The following is a 20,033-nucleotide window of genomic DNA, read 5'->3' on the forward strand; positions in this document are numbered from 1 at the left end:
AAATGAAATGTATCACTGAAAACCTTTGTATCATTGTACTTCAAATATCTTTAAAAATAAATGATTTAAGTGCAAAATTAATCACTAAAATACATGTCCTGTAGTGCTAATGTGCATCTTGCTGTAAGATAATCTCTGTGGAAGTGTCGTAGTTATTGTCCTCTGAAAGCTAAGTTCTGCAGAAGCCAATGTACTTACCTCATGATAAACAAAAGTGAAATGCTTTATGTATAGATATCGTAGTTATTGCGCTTATTGCTATGACGAAGAAAGTACTGTGCTGTAACGTATTGTTGTGCTACGGAAAAGGCAGTCTCATTGTAGCTATACTACAAAAGTTACTACTAAAACATGTTTTACTTTCCAGAATAAAACAGAAAAACTGTGCAGATATAAAACAGAAACACCGCAAAAGCAACATTGTATATTGTCACTCATTAGTAGCGTTGTGATAAAATCGTGTAGCTGTCACATAAACTAACCACTGTGTCATCTGGTATCTCACAGAAAGTACTTTAAATCCAGAATATATTTTCAAGTAAACAAAAATGTTGCATTAAAATCTCATTAGCAGTACTGGTAAATGTTCTAAGTATGTGAGCCTTATAGTCATTACGTAATCGTGCAACTAACAAGCAAGAATGTACAAATACAACACTGTGTCGTCTGTTCACTATAACAATGCATTCGTAATTTCTGTTTAAAAATGTTCTCTAGGTTCTAGACTGGATATTTAACTTCAAACATTGTTGTATGTTAACAGATTCTTAAGTCTGTCAAAGCATACTAGAAATGTGAAGTGAAAAGTTTTATGGCAAAGACAAAGTTAAAAAGCAGATTATCTCTCAATAAATGGTTTTACATGTGAAATGTGGTGTAAACCTTTACTCTTTCTAGTACACAGAGTTTCCACTGAAAAGCAATTGTCATGTTTTATATGTCGGTAAGGAATGTTAAATCTTTTCTCAAGGTTAGCGTCTGTGTTATTTTTCTCTGAGCCAGCCGGCGCAGGTGGCTGCCTGCGGTGCGAGTCATTGTCTGTTCCTTTGTTGGCGCGCGTCGTTATAGGGATTAGGAGACCTAGCTTCTACAAATTCACCGTGACGAGAGGGCCCTGCTCTGTTTGAATCCCGCCAGTTCTAATGCAATTCAGGTCTGTCGTTACGATCATATCGTCTGTCGTCATGTCGGTAGATTCCATAGTTTCTTTCTTGTCGGTCACATGGTGGAGAATTTCTCCCTGAATCGTAACTGCATGCTGGTCCGTTGCATCTAAAGTTATTTTGTCTCCCTTGATAATAATTATTTTGGTTCCCAAATTGTCTGTTTCTCTGATTGTCTCTGTAATAGTCACTACCGCGGAGAGGTGATCTTTCCCTGTAATTATTACTACTCTGCCAACGGTTGTCGTACGGGTGGTGTCTATTTTGGTCACGATTTGCGTTGTAAGAATAGACCAGTCGTGTCCGGTTATTGTTTCTGTCGTCACGGAATTGTGACGGATGTGACCTGTAATTGTTGTGTCCTTGTTTTCGCGTTCCGCGATTATCAGTGTCAATTTCCAGTTCTTGTAACAGTCCCTGAAAAGCTTCAATGTCGTCTTTGCAACGTCCTGCTAAAATTATATGCCGTAAATGTTCCGGTAATTTGATTAAGCAAATGCGGATGAGTTTTGAGGGGCTGTATGGGTTTGACAGGTACTGATTCTTGTGCAACATGTCTTCAAAATATTTCACAAGACTGGAGAATTCAGATTGTTCGAAACGTTTCATCATTATGATGCTATGTTTTACTCGGTCTTGTGTGGCTTGAGACCAATATGCTGAGAGGAAGGCATGGTAAAATTCTCCTTCACTGTGGCAATCGTGAATGACCGATGGCATTCTTACAGCTGGTTCATTCTCTAAGTAGCCACACATAAATTCTAATCTGTGTTCCAACGACCAGTTGGGAGGAAAACAATGAGAGAATTGATGGAGCCATGCTTGTGGATGAATGTCGTTGCCAGAAATCTTAAATGTTTGAATTTACGTGTAGTAATGAACAGCTTATAGTCAAAATCGTCATGTCGGCGAGTCGGATATCGGTCATTGTTAGGTCGTGTCGGCCGTTCCATCTCAAAATTCGGTGCACATTGCCAATTTCTTTCATAACTTCCGAAATGCCCTGTGTTATTATTTTGCGGCTTTTCCGTGTTTCTAAGTCCCTCTTCCCGTGTTGGAGCGCCAGTGTCCTCTGAAATACGTAATTCTTGTATTACCTGTGTCAGCTGACCTTGTACTTCCCGGATTTCTCTATGGTGTTGTGTATTAATTTGATTCTGATTTTGTTTGAATTTTCTTATTTGTTCATACTCTTCTGTGTCAGTGAAGGCTATGGGTCTTGTGTCATTCAGATCATCATCTACCTTTGTAGATAAGTTAGTTACCTGATCCTAAAGTTCGGCTACTTTCTCCGATAGTGTACTTATTTCTTCAGTGTGTTTTTCTGAACCAAGTTTCAGAGTATCTACTGTGTCCTTAAAGTTTTCCTGAGTTTTTGCAAGTTGCGTAACCGAATCGGTAGATGCAACTGAGTCAAATTTAGCTTGCAAGGTCTCATGATTTTCATGAACAATAATTTGCAGTTCTTTTATGGCTGCTTCGTGATTCTGTAATGCATTTTCATGCCGCGAAAAAATAGGTTGAAAATGCTCACAAATTTGTGTTTTTACGTCATTACAGGCTTTTTGACATTTCGATTCAATGTTATGTAACTCAGTAGTTAAATCTTCACGTGTTTGTTCATGTGTTTGTTTCAATGAGACTAACTTTTTAAGATTTTGTTCCACTGTGTCTAACTTTTGAAGCTTTTGCTGTGTTTGTCTCTGATTTTGTTCCATTGTGTCTAACTGTTGCTGTGTTTGTCTCTGATGTTCTTGCATTGTGTCTAACATTTCAAGCTTTTGTCCCATTTGTTGCATTAATTGTAATAACAATGCACTGGTGTCTGAAACATGTTCCTCAGTGCTTTTCGGCAGTGAAGTTGCACCGGCAACATTCACATTTTGACAAGTGGAAAATGTGTCTTGACTCATTTGAGAAAGCGGTGGGAACCCAAAACCTGAGTCTGCAGTATTTGCAATATTGTATTCTGTCATTCCCGATTCCTGAGGCGAGCTGTTGCCGACCAATCGATCGATAACGCTTCCCTGTTCACTACCTGTTTCACTGTCTACACCATTGTTTACCGCCCGCTCCATTTCCCTATGCGCAATTACCAAATTACTACTTTGAACATTAGTTAATTCATTACTCTGCGGCGCTAACACACTGCTTTCGTCTTCACTGTCATTTCTCAGTTTACTTTGGAGCCTATTATTACGTTTTTTACACGCCATTATTGTCACAGTATTTCACACGATAACACAGAAAAACACAATTTGAAGAGCAAAAATAAGAGAACACATTAACATAACACTGAAAATAATATCTAGTTAATTGCAGCTGCGAAATACTTGGTGCAAATCTACATGCATGCCACAACTGTTTTACTGTACAACAATGAAAGACTGCAACTACAAAGGAGATTTTCTCTACAATTACGCGCTAGCAATAAACAATAGCTACACTAATTACACAAACTACAAGAAAAAATCAGAAGATTCCAGTGAGGTATCCTCGGCTAAGGGTCGACATATGAAACGTCCCCTTTGAACAATTATACACGGCTGTGCTTAAACTGACACACAATATTTTTAGCGCAACGCAATCTGACTTTCAAAAATCCCTACGAAAGAATGGCCCTGACTAACATTAAACTATACTTTTCACAAATCACTAAATCACTTACCTCACAATAATCTTCGTTTCTCCCACTACTGCAATACAGCAAGCGCCACTACTGCCAGCTAAATAAAAGATTCAAACTACTGAAGGCACTAACTACTGATAGGGATAGTTAGCAAATGAAAGATATTAATAGAGAACAAACAATTTATTTACCTTTATATCATTATATATAAATATAGCAGTTCATGACAAATTTCAAAACTCCGCCATCTCTCTCCCCACATCCACCACTTCTGGCGGCTCACCTCCAACTGCGCAACGCTACGCGCTGTTCACATCCAGCTGCCGCTGCCCAACACTACAATGGCGAGTATTACAACAATGCAAAGCAGCCACAGACTGCACACAGCACAGCCAGTGATTTTCATACAGAGGTGGCGTTACCAATAAAAAAACCTAAACAGCCTACTTACAATTGCTGCTCGCGCTGGTCGAGATCTAATGACTGTTAGCAGAATATGGAATCGGTGGGTTAGGAGGGTAATACGGAACGCCGTGCTGGATTCCAACGGCCACGTATCACTAGCAGTCGAGATGACAGGCATCTTATCCCCATGGCTGTAAGGGATCGTGCAGCCACGTCTCGATCCCTGAGTCAACAGATGGGGACATTTTCAAGACAACAACCATCTGCACGAACAGTTCGACAACGTTTGCAGCAGCATGGACTATCGGCTCGAACACCATGGCTGCGGTTATCCTTGACCCTGCATCACAGACAGGAGCCCTTGCGATGGTGTACTCAACGACGAACCTGGGTGCACGAATGGCAAAATGTCATTTTCTCGGATGAATCAAGGTTCTGTTTACAGCATCATGATCATCGCATCCGTGTTTGGCGACATCGTGGTGATCGCACACTGGGACCGTGTATTCGTCTTCGCCATACCGGCGTATAATCCGGCGTGATGGTGTGGGGTGCCATTGGTTACTCGTCTCTATCAGCTCTTGTTCGCATTGACGGCACTTTGAACAGTGGACGTTACATTTCAAATGTCTTACGACCCGTGGCTCTACCCTTCATTCGATCCCTGCGAAACCATACATTTCAGCAGGATATTTCACGACCGCATGCTGCAGATCCTGTACGGGCCTTTCTGGATACAGATAATGTTCGACTGCTGCCCTGGTCAACATATTCTCCAGATCGCTCACCAACTGAAAACGTCTGGTCAATGGTGTCCGAGCAACTGGCTCGTCACAATACGCCAGTTACTAATCTTAATGAACCGTGGTATCGTGTTCAAGCTGCATGGGCAGCTGTACCTGTACACGCCATCCAAGCTCTGTTTGACTCAATGCCCTGTCGTATCAAGGCCGTTATTACGGCGAGAGGTGGTTGCTCTGGGTACTGATTTCGCAGGATCTATGCACCCAAATTTCGTGAAAATGTAATCACATGTCAGTTGTAGTATAATATATTCGTCCAATGAATACCCATTTACCATCTGCATTTCTTCTTGTTGTAGCAATTTTAATGGCCAGTAGTGTAGATGCCAAGCTGCTGATGTGTTTCGAATGGTTCTTTTTAGTCGAGTCCATGCACCAGTGCGGAAAACATACTTTCTCCCATGCCAAAGCTGACTGCCGTGTTTCTTGATTCTTCTAGCTGTCCAGTCAATGCGATACGCTACCTTGACGAATTTCGGCACCACGCGTCCTTCACATTCACCTCACAAGCGATGTAAAGACATTCAACAAACGGTTCTTCCAGTGGTTCAGCTTGTCAGGTCTTTTCTTGCTGCGATACATCCCTGGGTAAAGACTTATGACGTGATTTTTTAACATCTCCCAGCATAAGCCATGACGAAATAGTTCGTGGGTGAAAGTGACCACATCATATTCGCAACTCAATATGTTTTGTAGGGCGTCTTAACAACTTTAAGCTTAGTGATTATTAATTTCTCGTGAGCCTCAACGTTATCTCTCTTATTCGTCAAAAATTTGACGTACAGGTGACTGTCATTTTTGGGAGTATCTTGACGTGCCTGCCTACTACGAGAAAAAGTTACTACGAGAGAAGGTTGGATGAATCATCGGGAGTCGGCTTCTACAAGTTGTCGCCAACACGTGTATGAAACGACTCGAGGAGGAAACCCTGGAATCAGTCGAACGGAATCCTATACATCTATTCCTTACGTCAACCACACCCGCGTCATATGGCCACATGCTGGAGACAAACAGAATGATAACATCTCACATCCTGAGTGCAATAGTGTATGAAATTGCTAGTGGCGGAATACTGCCGATCCTAATTACACGGAATGAATTATCGTCATATTAAGGGACTGTCGCACTCGTCTCTCTTCTGGAACTGTGTTATTGAAGAACCCATTGTGGTTCGATAAATGGATTAGCTGATCAATCGTGATGGTGGCTGCATCCTTTGTAAGGCCTGGAAACACACACTTTGACTATTTAAGAAGGGGAAGGGTTAATGGGTTGTTTGGGGAAGGAGACCAGACTGCGAGGTCATCGGTCTCACCGGATTAGGTAAGGACGGGGAAAGAAGTTGGCCGTGCCCTTTCAAAGGAACCATGCCGGCATTTGCCTGAAGCGATTTACGGAAATCACAGAAAACCTAAATCAGGATGGCCCGACGCTAGATTGAACCGTCGTCCTCCCGAATGCGAGTGCAGTGTGCTAGCCACTGCGCCACCTCGCTCGGTGAAACGATGGACAACACAACACGCAGTCCACGAGCGGAGAAAATCTCCAACCCGGCCGGGACTCCAGCCTGGGCCCACTGCATGGGAGGCCAGCACGTTACCACCCAGCTAAGCAGGCGGACGAAGAGGAAGGAGATATCCCACAACGAATTTACTGCGGGCAAGACGGAGCAATAGCCGAAACGCTACAAGCTTCTGTACTACAGTGCGGATCGGGGTCGGAGCGACATATCGACGGGAGGAGTGAAAATAAGATGCTGGACATGTGAACACAGGTGGGTGCGGACAACGACCAGAGACTGAGATGCAGCGAGAGGGAGAGGTGATATGTGAGCCTTGTGTCAGCTCCTAGGCAATCACTTCAATAGCGCATCTGATAACAGCAAACATGGTCACTTGACGAAATAATGTGAATAATGATAACATATAGAAGCTAACTAATAAATCACAATATTTGAGTTCCAGTACCTTAAACTGCGAACAAACTTCGCAGAGTTACGTATGTGGTGAGTATAATTTCCCCACAAGACGTCTCAATAACAAGGCTAAGTATTGGGCGCACTCATAATGTGGAAAACCAATTTAATGAAATTCTTTCTTACGGAGCTTTGTAAGTTCAGAAAACTTCGGAAGAACAGTAGCCCTTTGTTCCAGTCTTCGCACAATTTATGGTGGGAAGGAGGAGGCGGTCATAAGCGAAGCTGTCCTCCGTACCAACCAGTCAGTCGGTCCTTTATCGACCTTCCGATACTTGCCTTAAGTCATTTAACAGTACACATAACCGCGTCGTCAAGAGACGTTACAACAAAGGCATAACCTTTATCAGGTGGAAGAACTACCGTTTGGGTATCCTGTCGAAGGTTCCGTAGTGCAGTCCTCTCTGTCGTGTATATGTTACTCCTCTGTGGATGATCTTCCATAACAACTCGAGAAGATTCCTTTCTTATTTTTTGAAGTTTGTTTCCCCTGCTAAATCCATAGTGTGGTCGAACAACTTCTTCAGCGGCGCTGATGGACGAGGGTGTATTATACAGCAGTTTCTGTGTATAACACAGAAGCACACACTGAATGTTCAGTTCCTTGTTTCTAACTCGATATACCACTGGAAATACGTCATACATAATTACAAAATTACTGAGACTTGTTAACATAACGCCTGTTGGCTTCTGTCTCGGATTCTTCGGGCACCAAGTGTTTGAAAGTGTGTTAGATGATTTCTCTGGTTTTTCGCCAGCACAAGTGAGTGGCGTTACCAAAGCTTCATTCTCCATTGCAGGTGGTGAACTCGAGCCCGTGCTGGTAGATCATATGAACGAGGAATGTTCAAAAAGTAATGCAAAACATTTTTTTTCTGAAAGCAGGTTGGTTTTATTCACTATTCCAGTACATCATATTACTCCCAGCTACAGAAACCTACTTTTCAACGTAACCGCCATTCAATGCGATGGTCTTAAGCCACTTTACCGTGAGTGCCTGACTGTTCACATGCTACCATTCGACTGGTCGATATCGGAGCCAACCCCTTGCTGCATCAGTAACGTCTCCATATCCACGTACTGCTTTCTGCGGAGTGCGTCCTTTATTGGGCAAAGAAGCGACAATCGGATTCGAGTTGTAGGGTAAATGAGGAAGTACAATGAAGGCTTCCACGACCGGATGTTTCAGCTGCCGAGAATTCTTCCGGGTTGTGTGGCCGTGGTTCGTGGAACTCTTCTGTCCGTGACGTTTCGTCCAAAGCTACGTTGGATATCTTCGGAGGTGCTCCTGGTTGTGCGGAGTCTTGCCGATTGACGAATCGGACGTCGAAGAACGACCTAAATACCGTGGAAAGTGGGCGTGGTCTGGATTTCACGTGATAGCAGGATATTCTTGTCAGTTTTGACATAATGTCTTTATTTGCGGTGATTCCGCTTAACGAATTTATGGTTTAGAAAGCGGATGTTTTCCCAGCAGATTTGACTGCTCTTTTCAGACACTGTCTCACCTCTAGTCAGTTCGACGGGGAGGATGACTTTTATGAGCAGGCTGATGGTGTGGCCATGGGTAACCCATTGAGTCCTACGGTCGCCAATTTTTACATGTAAAAATTCGAACAATTAGCTCTGTAAAAAGCGAATAAGAAACCATGTCGGTGGTATCGATAAATGGAAGATACATTTGTCGTTTGGACACATGGCAAAAAAGCTTTAGAGGAATTCTTTTGTGATTTAAATAGTATAAATCCTAAAATCCAGTTTACCGTGGAAATGGAGAAAGACAATGCAATATCCTTCTTGGATGTTGTAACATCCACGAGATAAATTTTTGGCTACAGTGCGACGAGAGGAAATTATGGCTCTAACAGTTATAAACATTATTTATTCGACATATGAAAAAACAGTGAAAACTTATAAATATTAATTATTTATATAATATTGTACGTTGTAATTAGACATATCGATGTGCATCATACAAAGACAATGGTAATTGTAAATTACTTTTATGATCTGCGTTTGTCTTCCTTTGTTTTTACCTTTTGTTGGTTGGCTTTTGTAAGTTGCGGACGCATATCAAACTGAGGTCTGTTAAGAAATTGTAATTATTTGTTAATTATTACTTGAAAATAGATTTCATTATTATTATAAATATGAGTGATTAATTATTTGCAACTCTAATTCCTCTCTCAGTAAGCATTATCTGTGTTAATTATTTCTTTCCGCTGCAACGAGCGCAGCCATTGATGATAGCGATTTGTATCGCGTGTTTGTCTGTGTTTTCCTTAGAAACAAATCAAATGTTTGCTTGATGAAGTCTAAATAGTGCACAATACGAAAGTAGATTTTATAGCGTTTAATAACCATTTTAAATATTCACTTATTTGCTCTAACAATAGAAAGTCTCTACCAATTGTCTGCCGCCATCTTAACAATTATCTCAGCGGCAAATTCAAATTTAAATTACGTAACTCTGCAGAATAAATGCCGACGGTGATGCAAATGTGTAAAAATAAATGTTCACCGGTGATCCCGAACTCATTTTAATGAAAATAATTCGAATCAGATTGATTCTTAAAAAAAAGTGCTCATAGCACGAACGTTATAACAAATTTTTCTAGCTGATGTATGGAGCCGAAATTAATTACGCACGAGTTGCGAAGAATATTGTTTCAGGTAACATACGTCAGTGTTGTGCGCGGCTGATATTCGGTGGTTTTAATGATCATTTTGCTGAAGATAACTGCTTCCATCTTAATCAATAGTTGTAAGGAATCTATTGTATGAACTGTGATTTAGTGACACACAGCTTACAGGCAACACTTTAACACGACGTTAACTTGGAGTTCTTTAGCAACTTGATCAAATCTTTAGCCGGGAGAAAAATTACTTAGTAATTACTCAATGTAATAAAATAAGATTATCTTTTCCATTTACAAATTAGTTAAATACCAAACCACTGAATAATCCAGCGAACGCCACAATGTCTTCGTTATGGGACAGACTGATGGCAGCTTGAAACATAAAGTCTTTCGGAAGGTTACACATACCGACAGATACTTGCATAAGTACTCCAGTCATTATCCACAACAGAAAAGAGGTAAATAAAAGTATAATGGACAGAGCTGAAAGAATTTGTGTGCGGGAATACCTGGACGCCGAGTTAAAACATCTAAGGCATGCTTTTGGGAAGAATGGGTACTCTAGTAGAGAAATTGAGTTTTGCGGCCGAATAACAGGAGGCCTACGGACAAGAATAGGGCACAGCTATGGAAGAACACGGTTTCTCTACCCTTCATCAAAAAAGTAACCTTTCAGATTGCCAAGATTTTAAGGAAACATAATGTTCGACCGATTTGCAGACCAACTAAGAAAATAGGCCATGCACTTCGTTCCGTTAAGGATAAACGTCCCCCTCTGTCTGCAAGTGGTGTGTACAAGATTCTGTGTACATGTGGTAGGGTCTGCATTGGACCTAAAAAGAGAAGTGCGAATACGCGGTTGAAGGAACATAAAAAGTCTTTGCCGACTAGGGAAAACAGACAAGTCAGCCGTGGCCGTGGCGTGATCACGTAATGAAATTTTCGGAAACTGAAGTTTTATGTACTATGACGAACTATTATCTACGGCTATATAGAGAAGCCCTCCAAATATATAAACATGGGGATAATTTTAACAGAAAAGAAGAAGCTATGAAACTCAGCGATATATGGACAGTGACGCTACAGAATCGATGAGAAGTTTTTATCTTTGACGTACTATGATCGTTAGTTATATTTTATCCTTGACAAGGTTTATCTCTGCTATCCCGTGAAATCCAGACTACCCCCACTTTTCGTGGTATTAAGGCCGTTCTTCGACGTCCGACTCGTCAGTCGGCAAGACTCAGCACAACCAGGAGCACCTCCGAAGATGCCCAACGTAGCTTTGGACGAAACGTCAGGGATAGAAGAGTTCCATGGACCACGGCCATACAACCCGGAAGAATTTGCGGCAGCTGAATGAGGAAGAACAGTACGATGAATTTCTGTGAAGTTCTCTCGGGTGCATAGACTTGTATGAGGCCTTGCGTTACAGTGAAGAAGTACGAGTTTGTTTGCATCTCTGTGGCGACATCACATTGCAGCAGTCACAGCTATGTGCGGTCGTCCGGCGCGCCTGAGATCGGACAGATTTGCGCGACCTTGTTACGATGATGGCAGGTGCCTCGCCCAACCACTCAACCGTCCTATTGTTCACTGCAGGGTCTCTATCGACATTCTACAAGAACCTATGAATATCTGTGATGACCTGCTTTTCTGCCCAAAGAAATTCAGTGACAGCTCTCTGCTGGGAACGCACCTGTGTCACCGATGCCATTTTGATAGCGTCGCCACTTGTCGGAACTTCATGAACAACAGAGGCTGAAGCGGAAATATTCCACGATGTCTCTCACAACAAATTCTACATTTTTCAACTAAAATCAGCCGAGAGAAAAAACTGTTTTTATTACTTATTAAACGGTCCTCATAGTTCCGCAGTCGCCTCTGTAGCTGGTCGGTCAGCGCATCAGATTGATAAGCAAAGGGCCCGAATTCGATTCCCCGCCGGGAATCGTGACATGACACTAGTGATATAGCTTTTCCCTGGTCACTTCCGCTATGGTTGTCCCTTGCTAACTGCGAAAGACCGAGCTACATACAAGATAAATCTGCACGGCATCTCCAGTGTGTGCTTAAAATGAAGAGACGTAACCCAACCAAATAATTTTCAGTAGTTCCTCCACAAATCGATTTATAGACTCAGACAACGGCTTTGCCGCATTTGTAACAGCGGTTCCCGTTAGATCAGCGAAGTTAAGCGCAGTAGAGCTATGCTAGAGCGCTGCTGGTAAGCTGGCTGCACCCAGCACTTGTGAGGCCAAATGGTTCAAATGGCTCTGAGCACTGTGGGACTTAACTGCTGTGGTCATCAGTCCCCTAGAACTTAGAACTACTTAAACCTATATAACCTAAGGACATCACACACATCCATGCCCGAGGCAGGATTCGAACCTGCGACCGTAGCGGTCGCGCGGTTCCAGACTGTAGCGCCTAGAACCGCACAGCCACGTCGGCCGGCTCTTGTGAGGCCATTTGAGGAACTACGTCATTGAGAAGTAGCGGCACCGGTCACGAGAACTGACAACGGCCATGAGAGTGGTGTGCTGACCACATGCCCCTCCGTAACCGCATCCAGTGACGCCTATGGGTTCAGGATGACATGAATGTCAGCCGGTACCGTTGAGCCTTAACAGGCCTGTTCGGAGATAATAAAGCTGAGATACCGCTGTCCAATTCTGCAATGTTGTTACTTGAAAGGAAATGCAAGGCTTTCATTTGGACCGTTTGACTACCCATCTCGTAAAAAGCTACAGAAAGACGATATACTTCGTTACGTTAAACTGGTAACTGCCAACTTGTTTAATAGCTTTTATTATATTGTTCGTTATTATATCTCGAATGCTAGTGAAATTGTTGACTCTTATGACATCGCTTGTAGTGTTGCTGTTGTGTTCACAGGGTCACTGATACGATGTTACCGACCTCCCGGCAAAGACATGTTACTATGGTGCAGCGTTCCACAGTGCGGACACATCCGAGGCCGCTATGTGCCTTGCGGTAACAGCAGCATAGCTAGCCTTCCCTTAAGGTCATCAGTAGTTTTTCATCACAGACACGAGCGCAATAAACAGTGTGTTACATCACCACGGTGGCCGTCAAGTGTTAATCTCTGCCCATAAATGTGTCAGTGGTTATGTGGTATGTAAGAAACGTTTCAGAAGAGCCTGAAGAAAGTTCTGCCACGCGAGTTCACGTTATTCTTAAGTAGCTGCCAGCAACGAAGGACGTTCGCTAAGCAGGAAGTCAAGATCGACGTCAAGATTTTTCTGACCAGAAGCTCTGTTCGTCACCTTTAGCAGTTTGCGTGCGGTCAACAAGAAGTGGGCTGTGTGTCCTATGCAACGGACACCTGTATTAGACTAGAATAATAGAGGAAATCTTCGGAAAAGAGAAATGCCATGGATGCAACAGCGTCCTTTAGCATATGCAACGAAGGAAATGGAATGTGGTGCAGAGGGATTGTGAAAAGAAGTTTTAGGTCATTGGTCTGAATTCACCGTCACAGATTCGGCTCACCTGTAACTGAAGCCGAGAGAAATACCTATTCAAAAAACGTAGTGTTTCAGAGGCTAGGATCTCCTTTCGCCACTTTCCCCTGAAGTTGAAACAGGTATACGATCGTGCTCGAAGTCTTTCCGCAATCATCACGGAACGAAAGGAGATAGGCAAAAAATAATGAAACACGAAAAATACAACCTATTACCACACCTGACGTGGTGTAGGAAGATCATTAGAAACAGCTTCCAGTCATCTCAGGATTAATAAATGCAGGTCTTGGACGGTTTTTAAAGGAATCGTATACCACTGTTGCTGCGTAATAGGCAAGTTCGGTTAACGATGATTATAATGGATATCGCACCACTCTCACCACAATACAACACAAAGGCTGTATAGTATTGGGATCAGGTGACTGTAGTCACCAGGGGAGATGTGACGCCGGCCGTTGTGCCCGAGCGGTTCTAGGCACTTCAGTACGGAACCGCGCTGCTGCTACGGTCGCAGGTTCGAATCCTGCATTGGGCGTGAATGTGTGTGATGTCCTTAGGTTAGTTAGGTTTAAGTTGCTCTAAGTTCTAGGGGACTGATGACCTCAGATGTTAAATCCCAGCCGCGCGGGATTAGCGGAGCGGTCTGGGACGCTGCAGTCATGGACTGTGCGGTTGGTCCCGGCGGAGGTTCGAGTCGACCCTCGGGCATGGGTGTGTGTTTGTCCTTAGGATAATTTAGGTTAAGTAGTGTGTAAGCTTAGGGACTGATGATCTTAGCAGTTAAGTCCCCTTATATTTCACACACATTAGGACGTTTTTTTTTGTTAAGTCCCATAGTGCTCAGAGCCAATTGAACCTCCCGTGACGTCTTATAAATTCCGGTAAGATGGTCCTCTGACGGCTTGTCCCTTAGACGTCTGATCTTGTAGCACTCCACCATGGCATTCCCATAACACAGTGTGATCTTGTCTGATGATGGTCGGGCCATTAACTTTATTTTTTTTTTTTTTAAGATGCGACTGTTTGTCTTCGTTCTCATAGGACCAGCCCCGAATGATGCGAGCTGTCTTGGAATACAGCAACACGTTTGGAGAACAAACATTGTATTATGGGATGGACCTGATTAACCAAAGGACCACATAATACTTGGTAGTAATGCGACCCTGGGAAGTAACCATGGAGTCATAACACGGAAAGACTGCCAAAATTACCACCGAACCGTCACCATGTTGCATTCTTGGGGCGTTAACTTGACCAGAAGTTGCAAACAGAGTGAAACAAGACTCATCCGACCAAATTAATCCCTTCCATTACCTCATAGTGCATGTTTTATGTCTTAGGCTCCACGATCTCCTGTTACGGCCATTTTCATCACTGATGAGTGGTTCTGGAAGTCCAACTCGCTGTGTAATTTCCTGCTTCTGGAGCTCCCTTCGAGTTTTTTTGGTGCGACTGACAACTGCAACGTACTGAGGGCACTACGTAGATGCTTTTGGTGCGACTGACAACTGCAACGTACTGAGGGCACTACGTAGATGCCGTTTCTTAGTGAAATTAAACAGTACAACCAGCAGTCTTGGCTAACAACTGCATATACTTCTGAGCTGCATTTCTCGTGGCGTTTCCATACTTTTGTCCAACTCCTGTATACGAATTCTGGTTGCCTCCAGTGAAGGATCCCTGCCTATTTTCTATGTAAATAACACGAACAATTGTCTCAAGTAGGGCATTTGATGGGCCCGGGGCGGATTGTTGTTACTTCTTTTTAGCCGTAGTGGGGACCTGCTGCTTGAATAGTTTTGCTTAGCGTTCGCACGCCAATTAGATTGCTGTATTACGAGTTTACACGACTGCAAGCTAGCAACCACGTGCCTGTAGCAGTCCTGTCACAACTGTGTCAGTGAAAACCTCAACGTGACCAACACAGAACCATGTATAATTAACGGCTGTGGTCGGAGACTGGCAACTCAATTGATGAAATTCTATCCGATGGCACCCATAGATATAGGATTTGAGTCTCATAAGACCACATATTACGGAAATAACTGTCATGTTCTATGCTGCGTGTAGGAACCAAAGACGTTACTCCTTGCTAAGAAAAGCAAACATTATCATTGCATGATCTGAGATTTTTATTATCTCTTGTTGAATGTAATGTTAATGAATCAGATTTTGTTCTTGTTCTGATAACGTCGAAGGGAACGCATAATTGTGAATATTACGTATTACAACTCGACAGTTGTAGTTTTATATAAGGGACAAATAAACACGTGTTCATCTCTGATAAAATATTACGCGAGAACATGCAAATAAACAAGGTGACTCTCAACGGACTCATGAGCACGCTACAAGTAAACTGCCACTGCTCTTCACCAACATATTACCACACGAGAAAACACTCACAAGGCGAGTTAAGTTCAATGGACATTTCAATACACCATTTGAAAACCAAGAAAACATGATAATCGTGTGTGTAAAACCATAAAATTCAAAAAAGATAACATTACATTACACCATTTGAAAACCAAGAAAACATGATAATTTTGTGTGTAAAACCATGCAATTCAAGAAAGATAACATTAGAATATTTTTTTGTATTTACGATTGCTGGAGTAATTCAGAGAAGATATATGTACATGATAAAAAATTAAGATCGCAATAATTGTAACATCGGACGACAACGCGCTACGAAAACCAGATGTATATCTTCATTTATATCTTTGATGACTCTTCTAAATGGAGAAGAGGGAATTGTCAGTAATAGATAGGCACATTCTTTTTTTTAGGTTAGACGTAGTTAGTTTTAATAATTATTTTGTGTCAACTATATGTGCGACGTTGTTGCTACAGGGTCCACATTACATTGTTTGTGAAGTGACTTTTCAAAGGCTCACTCAATCACGTTATTGAACAGACAGAAGACTGGAATGACGCAACAGAGGCAACAAAATATTCAGAAGGCTGTGAAGGTACAGGAGGTTGCGGATCAGTACATAAATGTTGGCGCGTATTGAGCAGATATCAACCGGACTGAAAACCGAATTTGTGAACAGCCAGGCGGTATTGCAGACAGAAATACAGGCCACTAAGATAACGCTACAACATCAGGTCATAGGATCACAGACGGTACTTAATAGTGCCATTATACAGATTTCAAGTGCACAGGAAAGTTTAGCTGACGAATTCGTACAGTTCCGTGATCAATACAAACATTTGCAGAAGCATTTCATACTTTAAATTGGAGATTGAAAATGTGAAGATAAAACAAAGTTGAGTCAACTAGAATTGTCGCCGAGAGCTGTCACAAGCAATAGGAGAAATTACTTGTGGACAGCATGATATTATCAATACGTAATTCAGCCAATAAGCAGAACATTTTACGGAAGTTTCTCACCAGTAGCTAGAAGACAAAGATACCCAGCTGACAACTACTGTTGAACAGAAGGTTCAATCAGCGGTAAATAAAGTCCTGTCAGATAAAAATTTGGCAATGAAAAGTTTTTCAGGGGTTTGCGGGATGCTCGAACTCAATTAAGCGAACAATTATGTGAATGGCGTGTAACTATAGATTACCAGATGGAAGATGTCAGTCAGCAAATCAACAATGTACGTCATACTTGGCAGCATAATTACTCACTCGTTGCTGATAATGAACACATGACAAAGAGAGCTAGTCCAGACCCTGCACAACAATCTTTTAAACAACTTGAGCAAGTACAGACACCAGCATCACCTTATGCGAATGTAACGCCATATCATGTGAGTGATTATTCAGCATTACGTATGGAAGAAAAATGATTCAGTATAGACAATTTCCATCTTTTAATCCGGAGAAGAGGTGTACACACAATCGTTTTCGTCGGCCCATTATAAAGGTGTTTTACCTAGAACCTGGACTGAAAGTCAAAAGATAAGTTATGTGAATGGACATACCTCAGATGATTGAGCGCCATGGCCAGTTCACGCTACAGAAACATGCAATACATATATCTAATTCGAGAACGCATTTATTGCAAAGTACTGATCAGCTTCGATAGAAGAGAGAATTCATAAGTAGATTTACAATGCAGAACTGTACAATTCACAGTTAGAAGCACTACGCAGATACTTTCAGTGGTACCGAAATAAGACGAAATATTTATAGGAACCAGTATCCGCCAAAGATGTTATTAGAATATAGAAAGCGAAGCCACCAATTGACATTATGAAATAAATATCAATTTTGACGAGTTTTTTTCTGCACTGGATGTAGTAGGCATGTTGATGGAAGTCGTAAAGGCCAAAGGTATTAACGGCAATTGCTAAAACAGTTCTAATGCAAAGAATTATTCAAATAGGGATACAAATAACTTTCAGTACTATTCGAATGCTGATGAAGTCAAATAAAGAGGTTCTCACAATACTACGTACATTAAAATGAGTAGCTCAAGAAATAGAAGAGGGAATAACAATGGCAGTAAATACAGGAAGAAAAGATATGATAGACGCTGCAGTCCCAGCTATAAAAAAAAATCTAGCAACACCACATTCGAATGCGAATTCCAATAATCAACTGTATCATAATGTAACAAGTAATGATTGTAGAAGTCACTCCCCTCTTACTACTGACATTACTGATGAATAAACTATACTCATCAATCTACATCAGAAAAACTAAATGCGTCGAACTGTAGCCCCGAAAGGCTGGCAGGAATAAGTGAATAGGGTTGTGACAGTAATATGAACATGGTACAGTATAACAATGCAGCTATCATTAGGAGCGAACTATCGTTTGGTGCGCAACACTGTAATTTTAAACCAAAAAATATGCCATAAGTGACTATTAATGTTAGTATTGTGGGATTCAATGTTTTCGCAATCTTAGACATTGGTGTAAGTGTGGAAGGTGTCTCCACAGCTCTTATGAAGTGATTCCAGGAACGACCTAATTCGCCAACTTGGCCTTTGGCTACCTGCAAAATGCTTGATGCTTTAGGAGGATGCTCTCGCACTATTAAACTACGCACATGAATTAAAATGGGCTTTGATAATGGGACTGTTGATTGCAATTGGTACCTAATCTTGTTGTGGACTTGATTTTGTGGCATAAATTACTGAGAGAGATGAATGCAACAATAGACTTCACCTCCAGTAAGCACATGCTAACTAGAAATGGAGTTCTTTCAACAGTCAATTTGGTTCAGAAAAAAGAATTACCTGGACGCTACTATCAAGGAATTGCAGTAAAAATAATTACTCGTGATACTGGCAGGAGGATCATCCCTTTGAGCAATTCATCTAGTTTAAGAATATTTGAACAAACTAACCAAAAGATAACTGAATATAATGCCCTGATGCCACAGCAAAAGATAGAATTAAGACAGTTGCTACAAGAATATGCTGTGGTATTTTACGAGAAGCCATAATTTTTATATCAATGTCATCTAAATGTGAACCTGCATAAAACATAGTGTCAGAAGTTTTAATAATTCCATGGGTGCTAAGAGCAGCCACTGACCAAGAAATGCTTAGCTGGGCCATTATAGAACGATCCAGTAGCCAATATTGTAGCCCATTACTCGTGGTACCACAATCACATGGGAGTCTTTTTTAGTTCTGAACGCCAGAACAATAAATAAAATAATTCTTCCAGTGAGGACACCACATTCAAGTACAGAAGAGGTAATTCAGTCGTTTCCTGGTATCAAGGTTTTCACAACAATAGATTTAAGCTCTTCATATTGACAAGTAGCACTAGACATGGAACTACGAAAGTATACAGCATTCCTTTACTTGTGATGCAGTTACCAATATACAACATTGCCATTCAGTCTTAATGTTAGCAGAGGTGTATTCATTTCAGCACTAGACACTGTGTTAGGACCTGAGTTATGTGGTTTAGTTAAACTGTTTACTGATGATATGTTAACTGAAACACCAATTTGGGAGCAACACATTGAGATTATATGATGTGTCCTGGAAAATTTTCGACATCAGGGTGACTGCCGATCTAAAGAAGTTAAAGTATCCTTGGACATTTAATTTCTTCATAGGGAATTTTGCCTATGAGGAGAAAGGTTAGTGCAACAAGGAATGCACCACCACCACACAATAATACGTAGTCCAAGGCACTTTTAGAATTGGCCCCATTTTCCCAACGTCTTATGCCAAACCAAGTCCTAAATTTGCATGCTTTGTTGAATTTATTACAGAAGAATAATGCCGTGGCAATGGACTCATAAGTACGAGGTAGCATTTGACAATACAAAAAAACCACTCGTAAATCCAGCAATGTTACAGGATCTTCATATGAAAATAGATTTTGAATTAATGATGGGCGCATTGTTCTGTGGATTAGGAGCCTGCCTAATTTAGATTCTGTCAGGCGATGGATTACCTGCTTTTTGCCACATAGCTTTTGGAAGTCGAACGTTTGGAACCTGAACAAGTATACACAACTACAAGACTGGGAACATTGGCGGTGATATAGGCGTTTCGCAGGTTTCATTATTACGTGGCTGGAGCAGATACGAAGATATATTGCGATAATCAAGCACAGAGCTTTTTGAATAACTTCAAGTTTTTACATCCACGATTAGCGCAATGGACGTCTGTTCTACAGGAATATTACTGCAGATGCCTTGTCAACATTTCCACAAACATTAACAGATGCTACTTAGAGAAGAACAAACTACAGAGTTCAAAGTTTCGCTTACGAAGGATGTAGCAAACTGTCGAGCATATCTTAGATTGTGTAGAAACATGGCACATATTCTCATCCAATCAACTGATGTGTTTGCATTCCACTAGACTTCGTAGGAAAATCTAATATGGCTTGCACACATAGTATGGTGTCACTGTGGAGTTTACAGATGCTCAGGAAAGATTAAAAGATAGTTTCATGTTCTTGATCTAAGATCTACAGCTCGAGCTGTACCTGTACCCACCCAAT

This window comes from Schistocerca americana, chromosome 5, assembly GCF_021461395.2.
Source record: "Schistocerca americana isolate TAMUIC-IGC-003095 chromosome 5, iqSchAmer2.1, whole genome shotgun sequence".
NCBI classification, from domain to species: Eukaryota; Metazoa; Arthropoda; class Insecta; order Orthoptera; family Acrididae; genus Schistocerca; species Schistocerca americana.